We start from the raw sequence: 18,925 nt of genomic DNA, 5'->3' as shown, positions 1-18,925 counted from the left end.
TGGGATTTGGTGTAAGAGTGAATGTGTGTGTCAGAGTGCTGGGCAGCATTCCAAGTGCTAGCATCCCCCGTGCATCAATCCTAGAGCTGGGAACTGTGCTGTGAGTGTCCTGACAGATCCTAGATCTGAATGGCAAATATCTGAGTTCCATCTAGTCTTCTCATGAGAAAAGAGAGTGGCCGGGGCAATGGGGCAAGAGTGCAAGTAGCCTCAGAGCTTGGGGCATAAGCCAGCACTGGAGGAGGGAGCTCTCGATGGAAAAAAGGGTGGACTAGCTCTACTGACGGCCTCATCCCAGAATGAAGGCACCATCACCATGGCTGGCTGAGCTTGCCTCTCTGGGCTTGCAGATGCCGGGCAACACTCAAGGAAGGGGTAGGAAAGGGATGGTGGCCACAGACAGCTTAGACACCTATTAGCACCTCTGGCATTGACACTGGGAAGGCTTGGTTCATTGGGCTGTCCTCTCTTTTTGAGACTTCCATCAATCACCTGGTCATGGTGTGGGATGAGTGGGAAGATTCAGCCAAAGAGTTGTAAACTGATTACTCATTTGGTGATTACTAGGTGCTTTAAAAGCCATCTCTGCACATTTAACCCCCTCAGCTCCCAGATATTGCCCAGAATGATGAGCACTGAGTCTGACCCAAGCTTGTAGGACAATTGTCTAAGAAGACCATGGAGCCTGAAAAATATCATGTCTACATCTGGAAGGGACCTTCTGAACCTTTTTCCCCTCAATGTGTCAGGTTCCCATGCCCTGCCACAGTGGCTTTGATCAATGTCCATGTCCTTTGAAGAGCTGGTTTAGGTTAAGGAGTCTCTTTGGTCTATGTGTGCCCACAGTGGTGGGTGTCCTTATATTAGTGGAGGCAACAGCAGGTCAGGGTCTATGACGATACTTGATTCTTACACTCTTGACTAAAGCAAAAGGGAGCTTAGCACCAACCTGTTCTTGGTAGTAGATAGGGAAAGACTAGGAGAACCAAATGACTGTGAAATTTACTAGGTAAGCTTGACGACCTACTGGTAGTTCTCGGTTGACTGGTTGGGAATTCTGTTGTAGTAGGCATAGAAGATGCTTGCAGAAGGTGAAGTGGTTGATCATATCTATACACAGAGACATTTCTAATAGCAGAAAAGTCTGAAAACACGCTCTTCTGCAAATTAGTCCAAAAAGGTCAGTTGCTAACACTCAGATCTGGCAAAACCCCTAACTCTACACATAATAATATTTCCCATTTTTAAAGCTTTCAGATTTACAAAATACTTCCCTAACAGCTACGTGAGGAAGGGAATACAGGATCACGCCTTTGGTGAATTTATTCAAGAAGCATAGATTGAGTACCTACTATGTGCCAGGCACTATGCTGAGCACTGGGGCTACAAATGCATGCATGAATGAAAAAGCATTTTTTTAATCACCTACTATGGGTCAGGCATTAGGGAGACAAAGACAAAAATGAAACCATTCCTGCCCTTAAGGAGCTTACATTTTAATAGGAGGAAGCAAATACAAAATATAGGCAAAGTAATGTGTGTTGGGGGATGGGTGCATCACTAACACCCATGTTAAGAATTTTACAGCACTTGTTGAGGTAAGTAGAGATAATGTGGGGTGGACATTACTGCTCTAGAGAAATACATACTTAGGTGGCCTATAGCCCTATCCTTCAGTAAAAGGTCAGGTATTTCTTTAACTATGAGAAAGAAAAAAGGGGGAACTTGATTCTCAAAATGGCTTCTGTCAGTACTTGCTCCTGGACAGAGGAACTAGCCATACTTTGATACTGAAAAGAATCTGTGATCTCACTGATATGGGCATTCCCCCCAACAATGCAGATTGTAGCCTATCTATGTCTACCCATCTTTATGGGAAATCTATTACATGTCTTCCCATAAGTTTACCACAGAGGGCCACCCATCATACTGGGAGGCTGGGGTGGGAGACATCTTCTTCATGTTCTCTTGACAGCATTAGTTCTATTTTACAGAGAAGAGAAAACTGAGATTCATTAAAGTAAATGACTTACCCAACATCACACAGCTAAAAAATGGTAGAGCCAGAATAAGAGCCTAGATCTTTTTGCCAGATAGGTAATTAGCCATTTTTATGCCTCTGTAAGCCATTCCTGGGACAACGGGATCTTACCTAGTATGTGGAATGGAAAAGAAGTGATCTATCTGGTAGTTTCCTATCTTAACTAATTCTTGCTGGCTAACTGGTAAGGTCTGTTTGTTGTATCTTCTGCTGAAGAACTGAAAATTCTTTCAGCATTCTCTAAATTTCAATGCTCCTGGAAAAAGCCCTTACTGTCCCACCCTAGTTACAACTCTGCTTTAGCCTCCCAAACCCTGTGCTTCTTCTACTTCTACAGCCTCTCTTGAATAGAAACTGTCTTTTAATTCTTCAACTTCATGTCTTTCTCCCTTCTACCCCAGCCTGTCAAGTAAGCTAATGATCTTTAAACAAACATTTAAATGCTTGAGATGAGACTTAAAGGAATCCTACTGTCAATCTTCCTGTAAGGCAAGCTTCTTCTTCAAATGTGAATAACGACCCACTAATGTATTCATTTGTTGAGGATATTTATACATTTCCCTTTTTCTTAAATACCCACAAAGCCAGCTTTTAATTCAGTTCAATAGGGATTTCTAGCACTTAGTACTAGGCAGTAGAGGCGTGAGGCAACAAAGTAGAGTAGAAAACATTCTGCCAAAACTAAGCATGCCATTAAGTTTCTTCCTCTCTCTGGGACTCAGTTTCCTCACCTGCCACATGAGGCAGCTAAACTCAATTATCACGGTCCCTTCCTTCTCTAAATTGGCAACTCCATGACCTACGTACCTCACTGAGCTTTTAGTCTTTATGCCCAGCTCCCAATTAGGAGATTATATAAACCAACGGGGAGGCAGCTAGGTGGCGCTGCAGTGGATAGAGCACTAGGCATAGGACTTCTCATCAGGGGTGGTGGACTTTGGACACAGGAGGAGGACAGGGTAAGAGAATAAATGTTTATATTGTACCAACTACATGCCAAGACATTGTGCCAAGCATTTTTTGTAACTGTTATTTCATTTGATCCTTGCAATAATCCTGGGAGGTAAGGGCTTCTATCATCTCTGTTTTTACAGATAAGGAACCTGAGGCAGAGGCAGATAGAAGTTCAGTGACTTGCCCAGGGTCCCACAGCTGGCAAATGTCTGAAGCCAGATTTGAACTCAGGTCTTCCTGACTCTAGACCCAGTGCTATACCACCAGCTGCCTCACAGGATGAAGCATACGTTGCCAAATATGACCAACATGTTGATTCATTCTGATCACCTGTACTTATTATTGCAAGGGACAGAGGGGAGTCACCAGGAAGTGAGAGCCATGTTAAAATAAAGCAGCTTTTTAAGAATCCCAGTCCTTTAGGGAATTTCTTGCCACATTCAACCATATTGACCATATTGGCACCAATTAGGAAAGGCGGCATGGTGCAATTGAAGAAGCATTGGAGTCCGGGACAGAAACCCTGGGTTGGAAGGCCAGTTTTCGCCTTTCCTAGTTGTTTGATTTCTGGGCAAGTCCCTTAACCTCTCAGGGCCTCAGTTTCCCCCTCTGTAGGTTAAGATAACCACACATCTACTAAGTCCCTTTTGAGGCAGTTGGGAGGGAAGTAGTATGTAAACTTTGATTTCCTATGGAGATTCTCTGAGGCTTTGGGGACAAAAGCTTCTGTTCACTGACAAACTTCCTGGCCCATTAAGGAGAGAATTCTGCCACTGGGGAAGAGAAACTTTGCATGTGGCTTTCTATCCATCTGGGAACCAGCTTCCCCTTTCTCCTCCAGGACAAGTAGCAGCCAAATGCCAGAATCTAGCTGCTTTCTTCCTTTTCTAGAAAAGCCAGTATCCTCTACCCATTGCAATGTCCTCCACCCAGCTGCACAACGTGCTTCCTCTTTTAAGTAAAGGCAACTGGGCATGGGACATTTTTTAGACACTTAAACACACTGAGAAGACAGGAGGGAAGTGGAATCTATGTAGGACACCTTTGCTCCAAAGCCAGTAAAGAATAGGGAGGAGGGAGAAGAGTCAACCTTTTTCTCTGCCATGCAGAAGCTGTGCAGCTCCACCAGAACAAAGCTAGTCTTTATGTGAGACAGGAATTTCAGTGTCTCGAAAGCGATTCACAAAATAATCAAGAGTGATGTATTTGGGACTCACCTCAACTTTCCAAGGGGAGCCAATTATAGCAGCAAAGTTTCTTTAAAGGGCTGTTTGGAGGAGAGCAAGAGTCACTCATCTGTGGCTGTATGCTCTCAAGGACAAGCAAAGGGTTCCTGATATGATTGAATTTTACGATTAAATGTGACAACTGGTCACTGCTCCTTCCCCTGCCCTTGTCCCCCAGACTCCTAAATCTTGTCTTCTCGATTTGCGTCTGGACACTGCAATGAGACTGTGGATCAGCCAATCAGTGGCTCTGGATTACCCAAATCAAGGAGACAGGCCAGTTGAGCTTGGGACAGGAAGGCAGCTGCTGCTGCCAATAGCTCTGATGAGGGCACCAGCCTCTCCACCCCTCTGAAGCCGACTGAAGTAGAGAGATAAAAGGAGTGGTGGGTGTTCCCTAAATTGCTCCCTGTATGGTGGTTGTGGAGTTATTGTATTGGAAAGAAGGGAGGAAGGAAGGGAAGGGAAGGGAAGGGAGGGAGACCAAGAGAGTCAGGGAGGAATTCTTTATGACAGAGTAGTAAGGCTCAAGAGGCAGCTAGATGCCTCAGTGGATAGAGCACCCCAGCCTGGAATCAGGAAGACCTTAGTTCAAATGTGACCTCAGACACTTACTAGCTGTGTGACCCTGAGCAAGTCACTTTACCTCTGTTTGCCTTACTCCACTAGAGAAGGAAATGGCAAACCATTCCAGTATCTTTGCCAAGAAACCCCCATGGACAGTAGAGTCCATGGGGTCATGAAGAGTTGGACACAACTGGATGACTAAGCAAGAAACAAAAGTAAGGCTCGAGGTAAGGAAGAACTGGTGTTTCCTAAATGACTTTCCATGTTTGTCTGTGTTTACGTACCCCTAGGTTGGTTATGTGTCCCTAAGCATGTTTCTAAATGCTGTGATCATAAGACTTGTCTAATACACTTTGCCGAAGACCTCAGGCATCCTACAGCACAGTCTTATTTGGAACGAAGTTTCCAGGAACATACTCAATGTAGAGCAATCTAGACACAGACATGTAAGGAAAGCCAAGAGTTACAATGCTCTTGTGAAGGTTTTCTCTTTCCAACATACACAGCTCAATCTCTGTAATTATAAATAAGCTAGCCTCAAACACCAGTCCCTTAGACCCTGGCTGTTACTGCCAGCAGACAACCTTAGAGTGAGAGGGAGTCACATGAGCCCTTGTCAGAGGTACTGACAGCCACTGTCCACCCTCTGTTTCCATGACTGAGTGAACCAATGGGTTTTCTCTTACTGAAGACTTTCAATCTGAGGCCCCTTCTAGCTCTAGTATTCTTTGGTTCTCCATACATGACTCTACCCTCTTTTGTTGTTCTAGATAGAGGCAGCTAGGTGGTACAGTGGCTACAATGCTGAACTTGGAATCAGGAAGATCTGAGTTCAAACCTTGCCTCAGGTACTTAACAGCTGTGTAACCCTGGGCAAGTCATTTAACTCCTGACTCAATCTCAGTTCCATCCCTTGTAAAATGGGGATAATAATAGCACCTACCTCACAGGGCTGTTGTGAAGCTTAAAAAAGAGAGTAAACTTGCAACCTTTAATGTACTACGTAAATACTTTCTACCATTCATTCAGCCTTCACAACATGGCCTCCTTCCATTCCCTTTCCTGTGTCCCCAAAGCTGTCACACTAGTATAGGCTGTCTGCCTTTGACTATCTAATTAGTCCCCCTACATGTAGTCTCTCCCTTTGTTAAGCCATTCTTCAGGCATGTGCCAAAAACCAATCTTCCTAAAGCCCATGCCCCTCTCCTGTTCAGAAAACTGCAGTGGCTCACTATTATTGCCTGTAGGATCAAATGCAAATTCCTCAGCCTGGACTTTAAAGGCCTCCATGCTCCAGTTCCCATCTACCTTATTACCATCATGCCTCATGTACTCTACATTCTGGCCAGAGTGAACTATTAACTATCCCTATTTTCCTCATGTGCTCTCCTGCCTTTAGCCAAGCATGAGGCCATTGCTCATGTCTGGGGCATGTTCTCTCCACAATGCTGCCCAGAGATCAGCTCTGGCACCACCTCTTCCAAGAAGCCTTCCCTGATCCACCCCAGATGTAAGAGATTGATCTCTCACTTTCAAATTAATGAAAAGCTTTTACTCAGTATCAGGCATTGTGCTAACCATTAAGTTACAAAAAACAATTCCTGCAACTCAAGAAGTTTCCATTCTAATGGAGGAGACAAGGCACATATCAGATTTTCCCAGAACCCTCTAGCTAGATCTCTCTTTGCCCATATCACACTCTACCTAATATTGTACTTATTGCCTCCTACTAGATTGTAAGGTCCTTGAGGGCAGGAGTGGTTTCCCTTTTGTTTCTGTTTGCCTAACTCCTAGTGCAGTGCTTGACAAACAGCAGGTGTTTAACAAATACTAATTGATTGGCTGATTGATTATTTGAGTGCATGTTGTGAACCCCCTGAGGGTAGATCTCTGTCTTCCTAACATCAAACCCAGGGCATAGAACACACTGTAGACCCTTAACAGATATGTGTCGAATTGAGAAAAGTACGGGGGAAGTACGCAATGTCATGGCATGTCGAGGAAAGATACTTAGTGCCATCATTAAGGCTGGGGGGAGGAGCAGACAGTATCCATTCTCCCCTCATTTGACAGATGGGGAACCGGAGGCTCAGAGAAAAAAGGGGTTAGCTGTTGAGGGAGAGATTAACAGCAAGCTAGAAGGCTTTAAAGAGGCTTTACAAAAAAATATGCTGATCTCTATATTACTAGAAAGCGTTAGAAACCATATTGTGGGAGGAATGGGTCAGGGAAGGTTACACAGAGCAGGTGGGCCTGGAGGGATGAATAATTTTACCACAGGAGGGAATTGTGGGAGAGAACCTTCCTGACAGAGGGAACAAGATGAGCCTGTGAAGAAGGGGAGCCTTCCAGGAAAATCAGAGAAGTGCCACAGATGGAAAAAGGTTAAGATTGCCTCCCCTGGGAGACAAGGGGATCTAGATTAGCCAACATTTGCATAAAGATATAAGATAACGTGGCCCACCCAGGACAGCACACAGTGGGTCAACAAGATTAACAGTCCCATGCTGCTACCTGGAATTTCATCAGTATCAGCACTGACTCCACCAATGCATATTGCCACCCCTCTGAGACATAACGAGGTTCTCCACAGTTGCTGTGGCCAAACTAGTGATGGGCCTCTTAAGGTTCAACACAATCTTGGGTATCCAGGACCAGGGAGTTGGGTGTTCCCTGCCCTTTGTCCCAATCAGACTGCATCTGTGGTATTGTGTTCACTTCTGGATACTACATTTTAGGGAGAACTTTAAGAAGCTAAAAAGTGTGCAGAGGAGGGTAAACAAAGCTGTAAAGGGATAGGAGGAGATCATGGTATATGAGGATCATTTGAAGAACCCAGAGGCACTCAGTCTAAAGGAGAGAAGACTTTGGGGGCAGGAGGTAGGGGGGACATGAGCTCCGTCTTCAAGTGCTTACAGAGCTGCCATGGGAAGGAAGAGTTAGACTTTTTCAGCTTGGCCCCAGGGGGCAGAATGAGGCACAATGGCAGCTGGTCAAAAAAATGGCAGATTTAAGCTTAAGGTCAGGGAAAACCTCTACAAATGAAGGCTCTCCAGAAGCAGAGTGGGCTACCTCAGAACCGTGAGCTCCACCTCATCGGAGGTTGGCAAGCAGAGGTGGGATGACCCCTTGGGTATGCTGTAGAGGGGATTCCCTTGGGGTAGGGGTTGGACTCAGTGACCTCTGAGGTCCTTCCAATGCTAAGATTCTGTGATATTGAATTCTCTAGTGCCTCCCCCAACCACCCCTACATACACATAGGTAGCCTAGTCAAGGATCACACACAGAGTGATTTGAAAGCAATAATCAATCATTGCAGTTGGGAGGAGAGGGAGGAACAGAGATATCATTGCATCCTCCCTTATTTGCTAGTTGGGGAAACAGAGACCCAACAAGTCAGGATGTGGCTTCCTGGCCACTGGAGGTCATCAGGCTACAGGGCTCCATGGCTTCAGGCTGTGCAGTAAACTGATAAGGGCAGGAAACCTATCCCAATGTGTACCAGAGAGATGAAGAGCAAGGAGTCGGCACAAGTCAGTGGGCCCTTACTGACTTCATAGGACCTCATGCTGCTGTTCAGTTCCATCAAGCTGGTCCCTGGGGCTCTCGGACTGGAATCTGGAGGCCCAGGAGATAGGCAAACTCTGGCCTCAGCCAATTTGAGAACTAGATTTAGCTCCTCAGGTGGATGTTCACACAGAGGCAATATCACTTAATGGGGCCTTATTCAAAGCTTCTTTGAATTGATTTCAAGAAAAAGCACCTTTGTTAAGGCTGCTCACAAGATTTGTCCTGTTTATGCTTTGACCCGCCTGGAGTACAGTGGTTCTGAGGGAGAGGTGGAGAACAAAGACCCAAGTCATGTGATGGCCTTGGGGCAGAGTCCAGACCAAGAGAACCACATATGCCCAAATCCACAGACGCCAAGAAATGTGGGGAGTCACAGGAGAGAAGAATTGATTGATAACTACTTCTATATTGAAAAAGTACTAGATTTGGAGTCAGAAAGATCTGGGTCTAAACCCTGCTTCTGAAACATATCACAGATCTCAAGCTAGAAGATACCTCAGGGACCATCTAAGCCAAGCCCCTTATTTTGCAGATGAGGAAACTGAGGCCCAGAGGGATGAAATGACTTCCCCATAGTCACACAAGTAGTATCACTTACTTGCACTGTAACCATGAATAAGTCACTCTCTGAGCCTCAGTTTCCTTCCCTATAAAATGGGAATAATATTAGCACCTACTTATCTCACAGGGTTGTTGAGAGACTCTGATATATCTTATATATCAGATATATATATACATATTTAATATATATTAAGCACTTTGCAAATTTTGAAGCTCTATAAATGTCTATCATTGTTGTCATCATTTTTGTTATATAACTCTTTATATTTTTCCAAAGACATTTCAAAGTCTGTGAAATAATTAAGGTCATTATTATTGTCTCTGTTTTTTCAGATGAGAACTGAGGCTCTGAGACAGGGAATGAAGGTCACAAAGTTAGTCATCAACAGATTTGGGGCTTGAACCCAGGTCTTCTGACTCCAAGAACACAAGTCCCCAAGGGAGGCAGAGTCAGCTCTGCCTTTGTTCAGAATAGAGAAATTTGAGAGGAACCACTGTGATGAAATTTGATAGGAATTAGCCTCCTGACCCCAAAAACATTTTCCCCACTGGCCTGCCACAGAAGATTCACACCATTAGATAGTTCTTCCTTTGATACTAAAGCAGTAGTCTCCAGAAAGCTCCTGTTGATTACATCCATCTCAGGCAGGGGAAACACCTTGGCCCTTAACACACTATTGGCTATTAACTTGTTGTTCAGTCATCTCAGTCATGTCTGATCCTTTGTGACCTTATTTGGGGTTTTCTTGGCAAAGATCCTGGAGTAGTTTGCCATTTCTGGCTCATTTTACAGATGAGGAAACCAAGGCAAACAGATTAAAGTGACTTGCCCAGGGTCATACAGCTAGGAAGTGTCTGAGGCCAGATTTGAACTCGGAAAGATGAGTCTTCCTGACTTCAGGCCTGGCACTCTGTGCACTGCAGTGCCCCCTAGCTGCCCAGGCTATTAGCTTAGCACAGATTTATTTAGAAGAAAATGAACAGTCCCCTTGGACAATAGAAGGCAAGATGCTGAAGAAATTAAACGATGAACAGGGGATTGAGGGAATGGTGTGGAGGGATGGAGATGAGTCTATCAGTCAAGCTTGGTGACTTCACTACACAAAGCACAAATTGCTGATTAGACATAGTTCAAATTCTTACTTTTTCTTTTATCATCAAGCCAAAATCTGCCTCTCTACAACTTCCACTCAAAGCTCTCAGTTCTTTTCCTAATTAAACATCCCTAGCTAAACATTCTCAGTTCCTTCAATTGATCTTCATATGGAAGGGTCTCTAGGCCTTTCACCAGTCTGGCTGCCCTCCTCTGGATGTTCTCCAGGTTGCCAATGTCCTTCCTAAATGGCAGTGCCCAGAACTAAACATATTACTCAGTAGGATTCGCTCCTCCCCAATCCTGGATGCAGCTCAACATTGTATTGACTTTTTTAGCTTCCATATCACAAGATCGACTAATATTGAGCTTGCAGTCCACTAAAGCTCCTAGCCATTTTTCCAGAAAAACTATTCTCTAATCATGCTGCCTCCTCCTTATACTTGTAAAACTGATTTTTTAACCTAATTTTCTTTCCTTTTTGGTGAGGTAAGTTAGGTTATGTGGGTATTATTTTACAGATGCGGACACTGAGGTAAAGTGAATTAAGATCATAGGGCTTAGAGCTTGGAGGAGCCTTAGAACTCATCAAGTTCAAATCCCAATGTTACAGAGGGGGAAGTGAGGCTTGCCCAAGATGACTTAACTAGTAAGTAGCAGAGGCAGGGCTTGTGCTCAAGTCTAATGCTACCTCCCACTGAAGCTCTGCAAGAATATTACCACAATTATAGCTATAATATGACAGACAGAGCTGACCTTAGAGATCATCTAGTCTAACTCTCACCCTCTCCCCATTTTACAGATTAGGGAACTTAAGAGTCAAAGAGGTTCCGCTATTTGTTCTAAGTAACATAGCTAGCAAGTCTCAGAGACTAGTCTTGGACTCAGTTTCCTCTATTTCCAGTCAATTCTATTTTTTTTCATTTTTTTTCCCCACTCTACCACTTGTAACTCACTATGTGCTTCAGGGAACCTTGATAGCCAACATCTCATTGTATCCTCCCAAGAGCATGGAACGCTAGCAGAGTAGGGGTCATTATCCCCATTTTGCAGATTAGAAAACCCAGAGAAGGTAAATGACTTGCTTAAGGCCACATAGCAAGTCTGTATTTCACATCAAATCTCCTGATGTCCAGTTCAGGTCTCCAGAAAACAGAATTACCTCACAATCAGAAGAGTTGCCTATATTTGAGAACCAATCTACCATGAGAGTCAGAAGCAAGTCAAACTCAGACAGCCTAGCCTAACAGAGGGACACATTCCTCTGGGACAGAGAAGGAAAGGGAGGCTGCTGGTCTGGGATCAGGCATTCACAGTGTTCCCATCTCTAATGGGCAGAGCCCGCACTCTGAGCTGATGCAGCTCACTAAAGGGCACCGACAAAAACCAGACAAAGCCAGACAACAGCAGACAAATGGAGGGTCTCCAAGACAAATCAATAATTCTGGAGCCAGGCCCCTGTCCACTGTGTCACTGCTACTGCCATTATTAATATTACTTTCTTCAATTCCATTAACATTGCAAATACCAGCTGACTCATCCTGTTTGAATCCCCCTGTGTTCTCTTTTAACCGCAGCTTGGGCATTGCAGCAGAAAGAGTCCTCTTTGAGCAAGTGATGTCATCCCATAAACTTTGACAAGTGGCCGGCCAGCCTTTGCATGAAGACCACTTGGGGGACGAGGGCTGCTGGGGGGATAAAGTGAGATAGGGAATATAAAGCACTATATGAATGTCAGTCCGGAGTGTTCTTACCTTCTGAGGCAGCCATTCCACTTTTGAGTAACTCCTTGTTGGGAATTTTCTCCTTACATCGGGCCAAAACCTGTCTATCTGCTCAAAAGATGCTGTCAAAAATACAGTTGTCACTGACTGTGTGGCAGACAGTCATCACTACCAACCCTTCAGTACAGCTGGCAGCCCAGCCTGGCAGACAAGACTCCCCTGGGGATACACAAAGCCCAGGGGAGCACAAACACTCACATACAGAGAACACATCCAGGCAACCAAACACCCTAAATCCCCACTTCTCGGCCACAAAGAGCCTTAAGCTCACTCCCTTGCTCTGCCCCCACCCAACCCCCCTCAGAATACTCAGCTGAACAGCTACCGTTTAAGTAGCAGTCTGAGGACACTACCCAAGAGGTCTGGATTCTAAGCTGGAGGCTGTCTCAAAGGGAACATAAAGCTGTTGTCATCATTATGGCCATTGGTAGCAGCTGCTGCCTTCCTGCCCATGCCCTAGCTCAACTGCCCTGCCTCCTTGACCGTGCTAACAATCTGAACCCACCAAAACAGCTGCTTTGAGTTCATCATCTCATAGATCTAGAGATAAAAGATCTCAGAGGTCAAGGAGTCATGAAGGGCAACAGTGACTTGTCCAAGGCCACATGGCTAGTAAGATAGAACTAGAATTCAAACTTGGGTCCTCTGACTCCCAATATAGCACCATGCTACTGGCACCACAGTCACATTTTCCCAGTGGCTCACACTTGGTATATGCAGAATCCCCAGGAAGGTGAAATTGATCTCAGTTACAACGATGACCCTTCTCCCATCTGCTATTCCTGATTTAACATTGGCTTCTGACTCAGAGGTCCAGCTTTCCTGAGCCCTGTTCTTTGTCACTCTGCTCTTCTCTGGTTTCCATGGTTCTCAGCTCACTTCCATGGTACTATGACTCCTTGATTGCCATGTCCCTTTCCATGCCCTGAACCTAGTCACAGTCTCCAGGGAGGAGCATCGCACACGCGTGCACGTGCACGCATGCATGTGTGTGTGTGTGTGTGTGTGTGTGTATGTGTCTCCCATCCCTCCATGGTCCCCAGCTATGGACAGTCACCTTGCTGAACACACAGCTAGACACACATTGGCCTGGCTCAATGGAGCTTTGCCATCCTCTTTCTAACTCAGCTGTTCTGGGTCTCTGTGAGTTTGTGACAACCGCCCCCTTCTTACCAAGTATCCTGGAGCAGACATGGTAACAACTGTGACATACCCAATGTCCTTCCCATACGCCTCATGGCCATGGCCTTTTTTCAACTCATGTTTTTCTGTCTCACTCTGCTTGGGCCCATGACATCCCTGACGCAAAACACTTGACATGGTGCCATTTGGACCCCCTGCTCACAGGTAGCTAAAAGGATTTTAAGAGCCTCATCAACTGACAAGTACAAAACTCTGCGGGGGCAGGGAACCTCAAGGAGAAGGGCCCTATTTTGAGCAATAGACAAGCCAGACACTTTCAATTGACTCTATCAAAGGCCTACTTTTGTGATGAACAGAAGGCCACTTGAGTGGCCTGGAAAGCATTTCTCTGGGAAAGCATGCATTCTGCCGAGGTTTACAGGCCTTTGTCTTCCCTTTGAGTGCCTCAAGCATCCGAATAGCTCCCCTTGGGGAGCTGCACATGGCCTTGAGACTGAGCTGCAGGAGGGCATGACAGAATGGGGAGAGAAGGGAAAAGAAGTAGAAAAAGGGGGAAGGGAAGAGTTAGAAAAAAAGGGAGAAGGAAAAGAATGAGAAGGAGAGGGATGTAAGAGGGAAAAGGGAATGAGGAGAAGGGGAGAGAAGAACAAAAAGGAAAAGAATGAGAATGTTTAGGAGGAGAGGAAAGAAAGGAATAAGGGGAGATGGAGGAGGGGGAAAAGGAAGAGAGTAAAGAAAAATAGAGGAAGAAGGAAAAGAGGAGTAGGAAGAAAAGAAAAAACAGAAAATCAGAAGGAGGAAAAAAGATAAAGGGAAGGAGTAGGAGAGGAAAGAAGGAGCAAGAGAGGGAAAAAAAGGAAGAGGGAGAAAAAAGGGAAAGAAGGAATGAAAAGGAGGAAGGGGAGGATGTGAAGAAAGGAAATATGAATATCAGTAAGAAAGGAAAGGGGGAAGAAAAGGAGGGGAAAGGGAGAGAAAAGAGTAGAGAAGAAGGAAAAAGAGAAAGAAGGGGATGGGGAGGGAAGAGGTCTAAAATGAGGATGCGAATGAGGGAACAGGAGGAAAGAAGCAGAAGAAAAGGAAGAAAGGAGGACAGGGCTGAAACGTCCCAGATCAAGGAAAAACAAGGTTTTAAGAACTTGGTGAACAAACCATCCCCTCTCAATCCAATGTTTTCTGTCTTGTAAGCTAAGCTTTTCAAACAGCTTAATGGAAGGCCATTAGTGCCCTCACAAAAGGATTCAGATGAAGTATGTGGCACTTAGGCTGTCTTGCAGTCATACCCCTGTAGCTGTGCCAGTCTCTACCTCCTTTCTGGTGCCCCAGAAACTGACCTCCAGGGTCTTATTCTTCTGCTGGTGAGTTTGCCACAACTAGCTGTCCCAAGACGTTTTCTCTGCTATGTTCTCCCCCTACCCCTTTCTACCTCTAGCTCTCAGGTCAGTAATCAAACCAACACTATCATTCCTGGAAATGCAAGGAAATCAACTGCCTGACCCCACTCACCATCTCTGTGACTTCCACATCTAACTACTCCTCCTTGGCTACCATTCTCCTACATGTATTGTCTTCCCCTATTAGAATTCAGGTATACCAGGTCCTTGAGAACAAGGACTATCTTTTTTTTTGCATTTCTATACTCAGTGATGAGTACGTGCCTGGCACATAGTAAATACTTAAAAAATGCTTTTTCATTCATTTAGTTATTCATTTATTCAAGGCAAAGTAGATCACCAAAAGGAGGAAGTGTCATGCCCCACCATGCCCTCTGAGACAAAATCCCCTTCTCCCTGCATTAGTTACATTTCTGAATTCTATTCCCACCTTTGCAATGAATCTAGAAACCATCTATATGGACCCCTATCTAGTCTATTCACTTTGTGGATGCAAAGAGAGAGGCTCAAACTGAAGAAGAGATTTACCCAAGGTCATGCAAGTTATAAGGAGCAAAACTAGGATTTTAATCTAGGGCCTCAGACTCCCAAATTCATTCTGTTACCTTATGCTGCATCAGTCCTATAATAAAATGGCTAACTCCACCAAATAAAGGCCAGATAGACTCCTTTCCCCCTTCTGCAAACTGAAGGCTAGACTAGATGCCTTCTGAGAGCTCTCCAAACTCTGAGATTTCTGTGCTCAGCAAGGCAGGAGCTGAATGGAGTTCTCTGTGCTAGCTTCCCAACCCATGTCTCCTGGACATATTTGCTGCCCAGTCCAAGTCCCAGGAAAAGGGGAAAAGGAAGTAAAAGAGTTATTGTGTTTATGTCTAGTGGGTCTTCAGCCAGAACCTGTCCTCAGGGATAAGAGGCTAATGGCCCTACCAGTTGTAGTGCCATGCTCCAGAGAGGAAAGAAAAATGAGGGCACAGGTTGTATCGATGGCCACTGTCTGGGCAGCTGCTGAGAATTATCAGTTAAGGACCAAAGATATTCCATGTTGGTTATGAGAATTAATGAGTGTGATGCAGAAGTTCACCCTCAATCACCTTAGTCCCTAGATATCCTGAAAACACAGTGGGGCATGGGGAAGGTGCCAGGAGAGCATGTCCAAATAGAGACCAGTAATTGATCCCCTGGAAACAGGCAAAGATCATTCCTGACTTAGGGATCATAGAATTTAGAGGTGGAAGTGATCTTAGAAACCATATAATCCAATGCCTTTATTTTACAGAGAGGGAAAGTAAGGCCCAGAGCCTTTCTCTAACGGCAGGCACAGTTGTCATGATCCCAGGCTCCTAAGCTAACAAGGCTTATGTGAGCTAATGCACATACCTGAGCTGGATCAAATGGGATTTCTCTAATTCCTGCCGTGGTTAACCCTGTCTTGGGCAGCATGTGATGTTCTGGGCTTCAGTTTCGTTATCTATAAAATGTGTAGGTTCAGCTATTTGATCTGCAAGGTCTCTGTGATACTGTAGTAACAAGATCATTGTTAGGCCAATAGCTCTTGTAGCTTATTGTCCACACTCCCTAGATTAAAAAGAGAAGGCATAGGAAATGTTCATCACAAGCTAGAGCCAAGGTCACCCATGAAGACCTCAAGGTCCAGCAACCATGGAGTTTAGTCCAAAGAAATGATTAAGCCCAGTAGCCTTATCTATCTGGAAGTACCGTGATCCTTGTTCTAAGGAGCTTAGCATCTGGGGCTGAGGATCTCCTGTTGGACATCAGAAACCCAGCCAAGACTGTCATATGGAAGGCATTTTACTGGCCTGAGGCAAGAGCTGATCCCCTTCTAAAAGATCTCTGGATTTTAACTAAAAGGGCATAGAAGCATCACCTCTTCTCATAAAAAAAAAAAATGATAGCAGGAATTTCCACTGAGCCAGAATCTGGAAGCAGAGAAAAGCTGACAACCACATGCACAATGGGGCTGTGCCTGACAGCATCTAGCAGAGCCTACACACCTGGTGGATACAACATCTGTCAGGGCCTACATATCCAGCAGAAACCCTGGGAGCAGTGCAATGATAAAACCAGAAGACATCAGAGGGCCTAAACCATAGGAGGTATGAGTTTCACTTCCATGTGTGTGCCCTGAACACAAGTATCCCCTACATGTGTGTCCCTCTATACATGTTCCCCTGTATATGACCTCTCTTTGCACTGATGGTATGTTTGTGGGAGACTGAACTCTAGGTTTATGGAGGGAATGTTTTATTGCCACCTTCTTTATTAAGCCATTTCCTTAAATGGCTTTGCTTTGAACTAACTGTGTCCTCTGATCAATAAAGGTAAATATGTCAGTGGGGGCTCGTGAGCTATGGTTTTTGTGAACGTGGGCCTACCACATCCCCTTGAACCTGGAGCAACCAAGTTCACCTGGAGGATTGGGATTGCAACTTGGAGCTACAATAACAAGTTGTAAGTCTTGTATGCGAGACTGCCTCCTGACTAACTCACCATCCTATGGCAGCAATATTAAGGATGATCAGGTAAACGAAGAATAGAAAGAGGAAGCTAATAAGATGGAGGCAGACACACTAAGTACACAGAAAAAAAAAAGAAATCCAAACAGCTAGGATCTGAGAGTACTGTATGTACCTCCCAGTGGGGCATGTAAATGTTATACCACCAGATACCATTTTGCTGGCTGTCAGTCTGTCTTAGTATGCAATATGTCCTTGTGTGGTCTGAAAACAATTCAAATCAAACAAAAACTAGTGCTGCTTCTTTGGATTCTCATATTGGATTCTTCCCCTCCTCTTCCCCCCACCCTCCTCCCCCCCCTTCTTCTATGAATACACAGTGAGTCACTCTGGTATATCTTTGATTTTTGAATTATTTCAAGATTAACTGAATTTGAAATGTGGGCTGCCTGCAAAGTCGTGCTAGCACAGAAAGATGAGCTTGGTTATTGACGGAGAAGAGTTGCCAGTGACATTTTTCATCATTACCCTGTGGTGCTGAACTTGAGTTCCCAGTGGTGGGCAGGGCTGCCTCAGCAGACACAAAAAAGCCAGGATCACAAGTGCAATTGGCAATTTTTACTCCTGATCCCCTCAGGGAGCATCTTGTAGCATTCAGAGTGACTCTCCTACCTGGAAACCTTTCTCCGACGTGGGATCTTTCTCAGGAGACATCAGGGAAGATGGCCCATGGACTCAGGGGAGGCACTGTGATTTGGTGGAAAGAAGGGTAAATTTGGAGTCAGAGAATCTGAGTTCAAATGTCATCTCTCGTGCTTATTACATGTATAGTAAGGTAAGTATTTGACCTTGGGTAAGTCACTTCTCTTCTACAAAATTACAGGGGACTAGGTTACTTTAAAAAAACTTATTGGTGTCTTTTGCTTTTACATAGCCTTCATTTCCAAGTTTATCCCTCTCCCCTACCCAGAGCCATCTCTTGTAACCAATGATACAAAAAAGGTGGGAGAGATCAGTTCATTATCCAAACTAGTTAATAAAGACATCAACAGATTCTGACAGTATATGCAGGGCCCCACACCCATAGTCCACAGCCTCTGTGAAGAAAAAAGGGAGGTACACTTTTCTCCCCTGGTAATTCCATATCCCCAACCTCTGATTCAGCAGATAGTCTATGTACAGTTCACGGCACTATTCTCTCTGATTCCACTGCTTTCTTTTCCACTTAGAAATCCAGAGCCAGACTCCATTTGACTTCCCTGTCATTTGAACTATTGTTCTCCACCCTGACTCCGGTAGAAGGTAAGTTTCTGGAGGACAGGCACTGTTGGACAACACCTAGGATGATACATTGCCCAGCGAGCAGTGCAAAGTTCAGCCCTGTTTGCCTGTATTGCCTACCTCTGAGGAAGAGAACAAAAATGAGGCCCATATGGGGAATATGAAGCTGCCCCTAGAAGTTTTATTCATTCATTTATTTTTGTTTGCTTATTTTGTTTGTTTGTTCTTTTTGTGAGTCTTCCAAAAAGAGTATATAGGAGGAGAAAGCCTGGGAGCTTGGAGCACAAACAGATTAAAAGAGGGTTGAGAGTGCATGTACACACCAAAAGATTGAGTTATACTCTGGTTCCTAGGGCACCATGATGCCAATATTGGGAATCACTGATCAGGAGCTGGTCTACAGATTGGAGTTCCTACCATTTTTCAAAACCAGCATTTACTGAGCTCTCTACCATCTCCACACAGAAACAAAGGTGCTCAAAGTGGGAGGAGTAGGACGCAGGAGCAGGACACACATAGCATAATTTTGTCCTAGAGCAGGGGTTCTTAACCTAGAGATCCATGACTTTTTATATCATATATGTGTGTGTATGCATGTGTGTATGTATATGTATATGTGTATGCATGTGTATATATGCATGTATAAATGTGTGTGCATATATGTATGTTCGTATGTATGTGTGTGTGTGTGTGTGTGTGTGTATATATATATATATATATATATATATACACATATATAACAACTGTATTTCAACATAATTGGTTTTCTTTGTAAGCCTGTGAATTTTGTTTTATGCATTTAAAAACATCGTTCTGAGGAGGCCATGGGCTTCACTA

This window comes from Phascolarctos cinereus, unplaced genomic scaffold (assembly GCF_003287225.1).
Source record: "Phascolarctos cinereus isolate Bilbo 61053 unplaced genomic scaffold, phaCin_HiC Scaffold_8;HRSCAF=390, whole genome shotgun sequence".
NCBI lineage: Eukaryota > Metazoa > Chordata > Mammalia > Diprotodontia > Phascolarctidae > Phascolarctos > Phascolarctos cinereus.
This window is presented reverse-complemented; position numbering follows the sequence as displayed.